This window comes from Aedes albopictus, chromosome 3 (assembly GCF_035046485.1).
Source record: "Aedes albopictus strain Foshan chromosome 3, AalbF5, whole genome shotgun sequence".
Taxonomy (NCBI): Eukaryota; Metazoa; Arthropoda; class Insecta; order Diptera; family Culicidae; genus Aedes; species Aedes albopictus.
The window spans coordinates 398015566-398027819 of NC_085138.1; the positions used below are offsets into that span (position 1 = coordinate 398015566).

At 39.6% G+C, this 12254-nt stretch overlaps 1 non-coding gene across 1 annotated transcript; it reads left to right on the forward strand.

Annotated features, from left to right (window-relative positions):
• Nucleotides 1-11789: 11789 nt before the first annotated feature.
• Nucleotides 11790-11861, forward strand: Trnap-cgg (transfer RNA proline (anticodon CGG)). Its single transcript has one exon. It is a non-coding gene; the product is annotated as a tRNA-Pro (tRNA).
• The last annotated feature ends 393 nt before the right edge of the window (nt 11862-12254 follow it).

Sequence of the window (12254 nt, forward strand, 5' to 3'; positions counted from 1 at the left end):
CGCAATTTTCACCAGAATTTCCTTTAGAATTTTCTACAATTATTTCTTTAGAAACTCTGTCAAATATTCTTCAATAAACACTCCCAGTGGTTTCAGCAGATAATCCTCCAGAAACTCGTTAAGGTATTTCTCCAGTCCACCAGAGATTTGCTCAAGAATTGCTATATGGATTGCATTAAAAATTCCCATTTGAATGTGTCCAAATTCCGTCAGGGATTCATCCAGAAAATCCTGCAGAAGTTTGTTCAGAAGTTCTTTCAGGATTCTCTCCTGATATTCCTCCATGTGTTACCCCAGAAATTTATCCAGTACTCCTCTCAGATGTAATCCCATAATTTACCCATGAATTCGATAAGTTAATTCAATATTTTTTTCCTATGATTTTCTATGCAAATTCCTTAAGAAATAACTCGAGAGTTTATTTATATGTATGGATCTTTGCAGACGCTTTATGCGTTTCTCCAAGTATTGTTTGAATGTTTTAGAAATTTGTTCTGGAAGTGTTCCAGGAATTTCTCCAGAGATTTTTCCAGGAATTCCTACCGGGATTATTCCAGATTTTTTTTCTAGGGATTCCTTCAAGGATTTCTCCAGGGATTCTTCCAGAAATCCCTCCAAATATTCCTTCAGGGATTCGTCCAAGAATTTTTCTAGAGATTCCACAGAGAATTCCTTCAGGAATACCTCTAAGGATACTCCCACGAATTCCTCCAGGAATTCCTTAAGGGCTTCCTCCAATTTCTCCAGGAACTCCTCTGAGTATTCCTCAGGAATTGTTCCAGGAATTTACCCAGAGATTGCTCCAGGAATTCCTCCAAACATAAGAATTACTCCAGGAATTCCTCCAAAAATAAGAACTCCTCCAGGAATTCCTCCATGAAGTCCTCCAAGAATTCCACCAGGAATTCATCCAAGAAGTCCTCCATGGATTTCTCCATGGATTTCTCCTGGGATTTCTCCAGGGATTCCTTCAGGGATTTCTTCAGGAATTCCGCTAGAGTTTCTTCCAGGAATTTCTTCAGACATTTCTTCCTGATCTCTTCCATAAATTTTGCCAAGAATTCTCCAGGGTTTTATTTTTCAGGAATTATTTCAGGGATTCCTCTAGGGATTCTTCTAAGGATTCGTTTAGTGGTTCCTCAAAGAATTCCTTTTGGGATTCCTCCAGGAATTGCTTCGGGAATTTCACAGGAATTGTTACAGGAATTCCTCTAGAGTTTTCTCCAGGAATTTCTCCAGAGATTTCTCCAGAATTTTTTCTGGAAATTCCTTCAGAGTTTCTTGCTGAAATTCCTTCGGATACTCTTTCAGGGATTCCCGCAGAAATTCCTTCTGGGATTCTTTCCGGAACAGCTCCACGGATTATTCCAAGAATTCCTCGAATGGTTTCTCTATGATTTTTTCATGAACTTTTTTCTGAAACTCCTCTACGGATTTCTTCAGGAATTCCACCATGGATTCTTCCAAAAGCTCCTCTAGGGATTTCTCCATGAATTCCACCTGATATTTAACCAGGGTTTCCATTAGAAATTCCTTCAGGGGTTCCTCCAGGAATTCCTCCAGAAATTTCTCCTGGAATTCCTCGAAGGATTTTACCAAGAAATTCTACAGGGATTCTTCCAGAGATTCCTCCAAAAATTCCTCCAGGGATTTCTCCAAGAATTTCTCTAGAAATTTCTCCTGGGACTTCTCCAGGATTTTTTCCGGGAATTCTTCATGGGATTCTTCCAGGTATTTTTCTAGAAATTCCTTCAGGGGTTACTCCAGGAATACCTCCAGTGATTCTCCGAGGAATACGTCGAGGGATTCTTCTAGGGATTTCTCCATGTATCCCACTCGAGATTCCCCTCGGTATTTCTGCAGGGACTCCTCCAGGAACTCCTCCAGGGGTTCTTTCAGGAATTACTCCAGAGTCTGTCAGGAATCTCTCCAGGTATTCTCTCAAATGTTCGTGTTTTCAGTAAAATACCTCTACAAAATGGAACTAATTTGGAAATATTTCCAGGAAGTCGTCCCTTGTTTTCTCCCGAGGTGTACTCAAGGATTACCCCTCATATTTCTTCTGAAATTTCTGTACGGGGATTTTAAAATCCTATCAAAGATTTATCTGTTTTTTCCAGAGATTTCTTAATTTCCTGATGGAAATCTTCAGAAATTCATCCAAAAATCCTCCAGGTATTTCTGTGGATTTACTCCAGTGATTCCTTCAGAATCTAAAGATAACCCTTTAAATTAATCAAGAAATTTTTTTATATAACATTCTTTGGATTTTTTTTTCAGATATTGCTCCACGAAAATTTTTCGAAAATTTCTCCAAAAATTCTTCTACTAAAACTTCATGGAAGGTTTCCTCAAAAATTCCTCCATAGATATTTTTACAGGAACCCGTACGAGAATTAATTCAGAAAATCATTCATGGATTCCTTCAGAAATCCATGAATGATTTTCAAAAAAAAAAACGAAGGTTCTTTCAGAAGTTTTCCATGGATTCCTGTCGAAAATCTTTTACAGACTCTCTCAGAAATTCTTACATAGATTCCTTTAGAAATTTTCCCTGTGATGTTTTTAATAATCGCTTGAAAATTCTTTAATAATTCCTTATGAGATTCCTCCATTGATTTGTCCAAGGATTTTGAGTCGAAATCCATATTCAATTCCATCAGAAACTATTACGATATTTTCCAGAAATTCTTCCATAGATCCTTTAAGAAATTTCTCCAGGGTTCCCTTAGGATATTCATTGATAAGTTTTCCACGAAATTTAAAAAAAGAAAAAAAAAAGACAATTACACCGTCTTCGACCCTGCAGCCTGCCAGCCAACAGACTGAAAAATACTAACATTTGACAACGGACAACACATATAACACCCAGTGGCCCAGTGGAGAATTTTTCGTTTTGACGAAAAATTTTCCCCGACTGGAGCGGGAATCGAACCCACACTCCGAGGCTTACGAGACACCTAAACGACTGACGCCGCTAACCGCTCAGCCACGAAGCCCACACAAGGAAATTTCTCCAGGAATCCTTTTGCTTGTATTTCTATTGATTAGTTCTGAAACTCCATCTGGAATTACCTTAGAAGTTCTTCTTGAGATTCGTTTAAAAGAATCATCGCAAATTCTCCAGAGGTTCCATCATACTGTTAAACGGGGTATTTTTTTTAGATATTCATTGACATATTTTTAATAAATTGTTTCAGTGTATTTTTAGAAAATTTTCCAGATATTTCCTAAGAAATTCATTCAGGTATTTCTTTGGTCCACCAGAGATTTGTGCAGCAGAAAATTCCCACGTGAATGTGTCCAAATTTATTTTTAAGGAATTCCCAGAAAATCATGTAGGAATTTCTCCAGAGATTCTTGCATCACTACTATCAATGGTTCAGGCATGAAATTTCCAAAAATTCCAGTAAGAGTTCATACAGAGATTCCTTCAGGGGTTCTTTTGAATATTCCTCCATATATTACCGCACAACAATTATTTGGTATTTCCTTTAAGGATAACTCCAATAATTCCGTCACGGATACTTTAAGTCACAAATTTCACATTTCTTCGGAAATTCTTTAAAAAATATATCAGATTTTTTAGGGATCTTTGTAGACGTTCATCTACGCATTTCTCCAGGTATTCAGGATTTGTTTTCAGAAATTCGTCCATAGATTTCGCCAGGAATACTGTTAGAACATTTTGTGAGACTTTCATATTCAATGATTTTTCTTATGAACTTTCTTGCAAATCCCTCAGATTTTTTTTAGGAAATCCACCAAGGGGTTCTCGGAAACATTCTCAAGGAAGTTCTTAAGAAATTCCTCCTAGGATTTCTTTCAAGAATTTCTCTGCAATTTTTTCTGATATCCTTGCAAAGATTCAATCCAAAGTACTTGAGAAGATTTCTACAGGAATTCTACTGAAAACTTCTCGGAAATTCCTTCAAAGTTTCTTTAAGAAATTCCTGTGGGGTTTCCTTATGAAATGCCTTTGAGAAGATATATTCACCTCCAGAGATTTCATCAACTTATTAGGGATTTTTTTTAAACAATTTCTGCAAAAGATTTCTTTGAAAGTTCTTCTGTTTTCAGAAATTATTGCAAAATGTTTTTACAAGTCTTACAGAAAATTCTTCAGTGATTCCTGCAGATATTTCTACAAGGCTTTCTAAAGAAATGAGTTTTGCAGTTCCATCAGAATTATCTCCTGAAATGTATTTAGAGTTCCCTGCAGAATTTGTCCAGATAATCTTCCTGAGATTTTCCAGAAGTTCTTCCAAAAATTACACAAACATTACTGCATAATTCATTTAGGAATCCGAAATAATTTCCAAGAAATCCCCAAAGGATTGTTTCAAGAAAACCTTAAAAAATGCAAGATTGATTTAGTTTTATAATAGAGACTTTCAGCCCTTGGCTGGTTCGTCACTGAGCCCAGGAGATACTTTTGGAAACCTCGAGAAGAAATTCTTGGATTTTTTTGTGGAATTCCTGAACAAAAATACCTGAAGCAATTTCTGTAATAATCTCTTGGTCAATGAATGCCTACGATAATGCCAGGAGAATACGTGAAGAACACCTCAAGATACCTTCTTTTAGAAAATAATCTTGAGAGAATTCTGGAGGAGCTCTGAAAGTAATTCCATGGAAAAACATTAGTGATATTTCTGGAATATTCTCACGAGCGAGCGTGAGGTGGTCGACAGCTGGCGGCAGCATTACGATGGGCACCTCAATGGCGACGTTGCAAGTACCGAAGGTGGCGTGGTAACGGATTTAGGAGTATGTGCACAGGACGAAAGACTTCCGGCCCCTGACCTCCAAGAGATTGAGGAGGAGGTTGGCCGGTTGAAAAACAACAAAGCCACTGGAGCAGATCAACTACCAAGCGAGCTTCTAAAATACGGTGGAGAAGCACTGATGAGAGCACTACACTGGGCCATTACCAAGATTTGGGAGGAGGAAGTATTACCGGAGGAATGGATGGAAGGTATCGTGTGTCCCATCTACAAAAAGGGCGACAAGTTGGATTGCGGGAATTATCGCGCGATCACACTACTGAGCGCTGACTACAAGGTACTCTCCCAAATTTTATGCCGCCGTCTATCACCGATTGCAAGAGAGTTCGTGGGACAATATTAGGCTGGATTCATGGGTGAACGCGCTACAACGGATCAGATGTTCGCCATCCGTCAGGTGTTGCAGAAATGCCGCGAATACAACGTGCCCACACATCACTTGTTCATCGATTTCAAATCGGCGTATGATACAATCGATCGAGAACAGCTATGGCAGATTATGCACGAATACGGATTCCCGGATAAACTGATACGATTGATCAAGGCGACGATGGATCGAGTGATGTGCGTAGTTCGAGTATCAGGGACACTCTCGTGTCCCTTCGAATCTCGCAGAGGGTTACGGCAAGGTGATGGTCTTTCGTGCTTGCTGTTCAACATTGCTTTGGAGGGTGTAATTGTTGGAAGTTAGGTAGCGTTGAGCGCTCGGATAGCGTCGAACCTTCAGGTACGAGTTTGGAGTGTTGGAGCGAGGTAGATTTGTTGGCGTAGGTATGTTGTTATTGAAGAAGATTGAACAATTGTATATACCTGGAATGGATAAAGAGTGTAGAGGTATCAGTCGGCAGCCGTCTAGTTTGATGGAAGATGTCTAGCGTTTTATTTTCATTGTAATTTAGAAACAGGCATCGACGGAGCTAGCCTCGCTATGGCCTGCGTGGCCATGGTGGACTAGCCTCCAACAGTAATAAGAAGAGCGGGGATAAACACGAGTGGGACGATTTTCACGAAGTCCGTTCAGCTGCTTGGTTTCGCCGATGATATTGATATTATTGCTCGTAAATTTGAGACGATGGCGGAAACGTACATCCGACTAAAGAGTGAAGCCAGGCGAATCGGATTAGTCATTAATGTGTCGAAGACACAGTATATGATGGCAAAGGGCTCCAGGGAGGAATCAGCGCGCCCGCCACCCCGAATTTATATCGACGGTGATGAAATCGAGGCGGTTGAAGAATTCGTATACTTGGGCCCGAAAACGACACCAGCAGAGAAATTCAGAGGCGCATTGTGGCAGGAAATCTTTCTTACTTTGGACTCCGCAGAACTCTACGATCGAATAATGTTCGCCGTAACACGAAGTTAACCATCTACAAAACGCTGATTAGACCGGTCGTCCTCTATGGGGACGAAACATGGACCCTACGTGCAGAGGACCAACGCGCCCTTGGAGTTTTCGAACGGAAGGTGTTGCGTACCATCTACGGCGGAGTGCAGATGGAAGACGGGACTTGGAGAAGGCGAATGAACCACGATCTGCATCAGCTGCTGAGAGAACCAACCATCGTCCATACCGTGAAAATCGGGAGGCTACGGTGGGCGGGTCACGTCATCAGGATGTCGAATAGTAACCCGACTAAAATGGTTCTCTAGAGTCATCCGACTGGTACAAGAAGACGTGGAGCGCAGAGAGCTAGGTGGGTCGACCAAGTGGAGGACGTTCTGCGGACCCTACACAGAGTGCGGAACTGGAGACAAACTGCCATGTACCGAGTGGAATGGAGACGGCTACTATGTACAGCAGAGGCCACCCGGGCCTTAGCCTGATTGGTAAGGTAAGTATATTTCTGGAATGATTCCTAGAAAATTCATAGAGAAATTACTTAAGGGAACTCTTAAAAAATGTCTGCAAGAATCGCAGACAAAAATACTGGTGAACTTTTTGAAAAAAAATCTCTTAATACGTTTCTGAGGTATCCCTGGAGGATTTTCTGCATGAATCCTTGCTAGGGATATTTTTTTCGAAATTCTCAAAAAAAAAATAGTTCTTATGCAATTTCTGAAAGGGGAAATCATTAGAGAAGAACCGAAAAACCCTCTGCGGGTATTACATAGAGTAAATCGCCAAATATTGAACACCTCATTTAAAAAGCATGGAGTGTGCAACAATTCGCAAACTGTTAAGGTGCAATAATAGCAATAATTGACGATTGACCGTAATAGATCAATCTAGCATTAGCATTAGCATTAAGCAAGTCGCACAAATTCGTAGGTGGTACAGATCTGGATCGCTGTTATAAGGGTTGCATCCTTCCTGTCCGTTACCAAAGCACAAAGATTTGGGACTAATCTCTGACTCTTAGACAAGATTGACGTAATCGTCCAACGGTCGAGTGCTGTCCTGGCCACGTCCTAGCGACAGCTGAGGGATGGGAAAGGAAGACTAGTTGGACACCTATGAAAGTACATAGAGACCTCTACATTCTTTCAGGCCTAGGTGTCACGGGAATTTGGGTGTTAGTGGAAGGGTAAAGTTCAAAGGAAACGTTTGGTCAACGTTCAGGTGCATACAATATTTCTGGTTGACGCCTGGCTCCTTTCCCAATTTGATCCTTGTTGGGTGTTCGATTTCAAATCTGAAATTTAAAAGGAAAGTTAAAGATTTAACTGAATCCTCGTATATGAAATGGTAGACTCACCAGAAGTCTCTCGAAATAAAACGTTTATATTAAATAAAACCGAACACAAAAATAGAGCAAATATTATCAAATATGGATCCTACTATGATCAAATATTTATTTCTGGAAACAGCCAGATCAAAATTTAAGTTTGAATGCAATTAGTGTAATGAACATGATGATAAGTATTATAGTATAAAACGACAAAAAACTTGAGGTGTAGCGAGACAAGCTATCTAAATAAGACTGGATTATTAAAATACAGACTACTTTGGTCCATAACTACTAGTCTATTGTGGAATCGGTAAAAGTGTACAGAATTTTAGTTGAAATCTGGAAAGCAAGAAATCAGTTTCAATTCCTTTTCAGGCAACTAAATGCACGAGCGAATAAATCAATCAGATTGCTTTTTAAACAGTTCAATTTGTCTTAAGTGCGGCAGTGATTTTATGTAGAAAAAGTTACGAAAATCATCTAAAAGTATGTGTTGCGGCGTCGGCACTGAGTCTTAGAGCAGATCAAAAACAGGTTTGATTACGATCAGCTTAAACTACAAATTCTTTATTAATTATCATACACTTCATACACAGTTCATTTCACTACTTACATTCTTCAGTGATTCGCCACCCTAATAGTTTCGGTTTCAAACCCGGTACAATTTTAAAATACTAACAAATACAGGAAGCTTCAAGCACTTTCTTAGCAATATCGCTTTACTTTACCAATGCATTTCTTTCCTCCTTTCCATGGAGCTTACAATGCACTGCATAGGGTGGCCAGTGGCATATATCGCGCCAACAGTATGAAAATAGTGAAAATTCTGAATAGTCAATGATTTGTGAAGAAATTCATTCCGAACGAAATAAATGCAATCTAGAGTACGGTGTTACAATGATGACAACAGTTGGAAAATCATGAAATTTTGGCAAGCCAAACTTTGCCGGAACAGCTTGTAATGGCTAGAGGTGTCATACTAACATGTAGGGTACAATATCAACATCAACAATACATAAGAGACCCGATTTTGTCAGCCCCTTTTCGGAACACCTATTTGGCTCTCTGCAAAAACTTAAACAGTTTTTCAAACTTTTACCCCCTGTATGTTCTGCATCACAGTTGTAGGTTGATGATAAACAATAAGAAATTGATTAAAACTTGACTGTAAGATAATGAAAGCAAAAAGTTTGTCGCAAAATGGGGCTGACAAAATCGGGTCCTTGCTGTATTGTGCTTTCATAAAATGGATTGTTGGGAAAATTTTTGTTAATGATCAAAAAGGAAAGCTTTAGGTTAAATAAAATATATTACCTTTTACCGCTGAAATAATAAGTATTAGTAATAAAATGCTAAAAAAATACATGAATCATGCACATCTGTCCGATCATTTTGTCTATCCCTTGTATGTAGCTAAAGGAATTTTCCTTGAGGAAATTTTCAATTGGATTCCCTGGAAAGGAATCTCTGAGGAAACCCGTGTACCAGTTGAAAAAAAATTTTTTTTTGAGAAATTCCTTGAAAAATCCTGTAAAAGTCCCAGGGAAAACTCCTGAGGTAATTTCTAAAATAATTTCTTATAAAGACAATCGACAAGGATGTATTCTGAAGAAATACTAAAAAAAATTAGATGAAATCATGCTTAATTCATTCTTAGAAATCTAGCAAGAATCTTATGTCTGTAAACATTTCATAACATTTTTGAAAAATGCTGAGAGAATCCCCGATGGAATTTTTGGCGGTGTCCAGGGAAATAATCTTGGAAATTTTCTAAAAATATTGAGTAGAATTCTTGCTAAACTCATAAAAGGAATTCCAGCAAGAATGTCTTTTCCGCGGCAATTACAAGAAGAATCGTGAAATTATAAAGCATGGAGGGGTTTTCTCGGAAATTATTTTTAATCAGGTACGATAGTGAAGTCATGTCCTTGGGGACGTACCAATACAGGAGCGGTCAAATTTGGAAAACGTGAGTAACCAGCTCTGATATTACCATGACAGCATTGCACTATTCCAAGAATTCTTCCAATGATTTTTTTACAAAATTTTCATGGTCTTCTTTCAAGAACTCCTCCTGGAATCCCTGCTAAATTTGTCATGAATGGTGTAAACGTTTAAATTGTATACTGTGAGTGTGAAAAAAAGTGTGAAGAAACTTGTCATCTCAAATACGCCCACAGTATACACGCTTTTTTGGAAATTTATTAGCACAGTATTATATAGCTTATGAGTTTTATTTACTCACAAAAAACGATATCCTTCAAGATCCTTAAAAGAAATAAATTTCCACATAGTAAAGTATCAAGGGTCCTTTTTGTCACAGCTGTGAATGCGTGAATATCCAGCATTCCCGTTCATGCTAGTGGTGGCGGGCTCCCGGTCAGTCCATGAACATTTCCTAAAGTAAATTTCCTTGACTTCCTTTGGCGGGCATTGAGTATCACGTGTCTGCCATACGAAAATGGTCATTGGCAGAAGAATCTCTTGGTTAAAAACTGTGGAAGTGCTCATAGAACACTAAGCTGAGAAGCAGTCTTTGTTCCAGTGGGAACTTTATACCAAGAAAAGGCAGAATGATAGTAAAGTACTCTCTGGTCTCGGATATTTGCATGAAAATCCTCCCACAACTTATTTCTTAAGGCAAAACATAACGCAAAATTGCCTTCATTTTGCGACTCTTTAAATTATTCAAGTCAATTTCGAAGTTCCGAGTGGGCCACCGCAAAACAAGCCTCTCGCAAGTACTTCATATACATTATTCAACAACTTACCAACGTGAGGAACATTTTGTTTCTTTTTCTAGAGCCACCACTTTCCGATTTGAATTGCAGCCCCGCGGGCTAATATAGGCGCGCGCGCTGGCTGCGGCGTGTGGCACCGACCAAACGTCGTCGACAGGCACTCTCTGCACTGGCAGCAGCAGGCATCATCCATCTTTTCGCGATGTCACGAGCAGAATTAACCACATAAAATATGACTGCGTTCGACGAAACGATATTTTAATAATAAATAAATACAATTTATGCATTCATATTCTACACCACAATTTAGAGGGGCAGGTTTAGAAAAAAAAACTGAAGAATGTATCGTTTGATGAAAAAAAAATCAACCGAATTTCTTGGCCCCTCGCCATCACACTTTTTTTGTGACACGTGCTTATGCTTTTTCCACCATAACCTGCCTCGTTGGAACTGATCTGATCAGTGAGGTAATGCTGCCGCTGGTAGTTGAGAAGAAATGCATGAATTTGTCCTTTTAGAGCTCTCCGTGATTCATGGAACACTAGAGTGTACCAAAATAGTCTGGATTTAGAATAAAGATCGTCATCCTCTGAAATTAACCCTCTGAAATGAACATCATGGAACACATGATAACAGTTTGTATGAAAAGTTCGACTGCTTATAGTGTCAGCTTTACATGTTTGTGATAAAAAAACACTGTATTTGATGAATTTCACTCGTTCGCTACATGAAGGATCTTTATATGTAATAGCAAGTAACCTGTGAAGATTGGAAGCTAATCGACTTAGATTGGCTAAAGACTTTCCCAAGCAGTGTTATCGGATTTAAATTGTCCACTTTTTCTACGTATAATCATGGGCCACGTGTCTCTGGAGCCGACCTACTGATGGGCCACTCTAATGAAACATAGAGAGAGCATCTAATTTGGTGGCTTAACTAACGACGACGGAAAGACGGCAAGACGATAAAACCAACGAGTATCCAAAAGAAAAAGATGACAAACCAACTGCTCACCGAGTCGTGATTTGGGCTTTCAGTTTCATTAGTCGAAATGCTCATAGTCGGTCGCTGCTCGTCGTCGCTGACATGCCGCATGGAAGAAAAATATAAGGCTTTGCCCTCCCTCACACCCATCGTAGCTGCCACATCCTCCGCGCTATAATTCATCGGGCAAGGACCGTTGAAAGAACGACCTAAGGATGAGCTTAAGAAAATCGGGACATTTTCAACACGACGATGCGTCGGATTAGGCAGGAGGTGGAGAAGTTGGATGTTGCGAAGGGGAAGAATCTCTACTAAGCACATCCATCCATAGCAGAGACGAGTAATTTGCTTCGTTTTGTTTCACACGCGTACCATCGTCAACCAATCCACCAAAACACCATATGCCATATCGACGATAGCTAGTCGGTCGGTGCGGTGGTGCGTTCGCGTTTCGCTACGGCGGCGAATGTGGAACTGAAAAGCAAGTTTATGCGGTCGCTTATAACGGCGAGCAATTGATGCGATGTTATGATTTTTGACGCACGTTTGTGTTAATGGGCGATTATTGTATGCCGGTGACTGGAGTAAATTAGGAACATGTCGACGGCTCGTTGGTCTAGGGGTATGATTCTCGCTTCGGGTGCGAGAGGTCCCGGGTTCAATTCCCGGACGAGCCCAGGAGTATTTTGTCGGTCCTGATGAGATTCATTCGGAAGCTTTCTCCAGAAATTAAGTAATCAGTTTCTTATAGGGATAAATTCAAATGTTTCACTAGATATTCTTTTTTTTTTGCTAGGTTTCTAGCTGCACTCTGAATAGAGTTGAAACCTCTACCCTAGACCCGAAGATAGAAAAGAGTACGTAATCTTTCAGAAGCAGTTTGCCAGCAGTACGCGGAAAATGATATCCATTAAGACACTGTTGCAAACTGACTCAAAAAGTTACGGTAGAAAATTGGAAAGTTTTGAATTAGTCAGTCAGTCAGGATTTGCCTATGTAGTGTTATGGTCACACGGTTTGTATTTGCCTTCTTATTTGGTTTTATGGTATAGTTCAATATGATTTTCTCC